Raw genomic sequence first — 1,669 nt, forward strand, 5'->3', positions numbered from 1 at the left:
ACCATAAAAAATAATCGATAAAAAATAATCTCAGCATTATTAATACACCATTCTCAATACTATTCTTATATACCCTACTAAACTATCCCTAAGTCTTCATTTATCATATTCAATTGGTCACTTCTTTAACTTTTAGTTATTTCCAATTTCTCTTTTGGTTGGAATTATTAGAGTCGGCGAGGTAGGGGTCCTCTTTGGACTCTCATCATCCATTGCTTCAAAATTTTGTTTTGTAACTGCTCTTTTGACAAGTCGCACCTCAATTACTCACTGAAAACTAAAAAGCCATTGCTTTGTTAAGGTCAAATAGGATGGGACTACTAATAAAATTTGGGGGAATCAATAATATCAAATCAGTGAACAAAACGTATTGTCAGAGAAGTCCAATGATTAATAACGTGGCACTTTCTCAAAAAATCTTAACCTGCATTATTCGTTTGGAATATCAACAAGTCTTTTCACCATCATTTATCAAGAAGCTAAGCACACGCCGAATATTGGAATAACTTTATTTTTCAAACTAGAAAAAGTAAGAAAAAAACGAAAGGAAAATTTTCAACATATTACTGTTACTTAGCCTGCAAGAATTCAGAAATATATATATATATATATATATAGACTAATTGATTTAATTGAAATAATTCTTGGTTACTGGTTCAGATAAACATTTCTTTCCTAAAATTGTTCAAAGATTAATTGGAATCTTGATTGAATAATAGGTAATAGACATTACTCCTAATATAAATAAATCGGCTCGTACAGTAAATTTGTTGCCTTTTATTGATGATATTTTTTCTGTTTCTCCGTAGTGTAAATAATTGCCAACTTCCTGCTGTTTGTTAAGTATGTAAATAAACGACGGTAAAGCTGTTAAGATATCGAAATATTTTTGAACAAATCAATCAAAGAAAACGAAGGGATAAATCTTAGTTAAACATAATAAACTCCAGATCAAAGAGCTAGCAATATGGATCATATGTAGGATGAAGGAAATGTAAATGATCTTATTGAGATTCAATATTGCGTCTCCCATCAATCGATGAGGAGACAACTTTACATATTTTCCTAGAGATTAATTCTTCTCTATCAAGAATACTAGAAGAGAGCTTTTTAGCTTTAGAGAGAGATAGGAGGAGCAGTCCCCTCCATTGAAAGCTTTCCCTTGCTATATATAGTTGTGGCACCCTTGCCCTTTGCTTGGCCCGACGTCCTCTTGCCTCCAATGTATCTTAGTCGTGCTTTTCGGCGCCGCTCTTTTCCGACACGTCGGATGTCGGGAAAGGAATATGGAGCGGATACTATCTTTCGCTACCCGGTCACTTAGGCGGAACGTTGGTCAGCTCGGTCGTGACGGTCAGATTTTAACCAATACAGTTAGTCCCTCCGTCTGTCGGGGCCGTCTTCTGTTGGGCTCAGCAGACGGATCATAATTGTTACGAATTCGAGCGAAATATGACTTCTGACTCTTCGTTCCTTAGTTACATTTCTTGGGTTTTTGGCGGGGTGGCGGCGTTCTTTCGATTCCCATGGACCGTTGCGGCGGTTTCAGAACCGAAACGTCGTTTGGTATCAAAGAGTTGTTTCGCGGTTACCGCCATTATTACATACATTCCTGGGGAACTGGAACGTTTCGTGCCCTATCAGATTCGATTGGCGACTCTTGGGTTTC

The sequence above is a fragment of the Nicotiana sylvestris genome, chromosome 4 (assembly GCF_000393655.2).
Source record: "Nicotiana sylvestris chromosome 4, ASM39365v2, whole genome shotgun sequence".
NCBI lineage: Eukaryota > Viridiplantae > Streptophyta > Magnoliopsida > Solanales > Solanaceae > Nicotiana > Nicotiana sylvestris.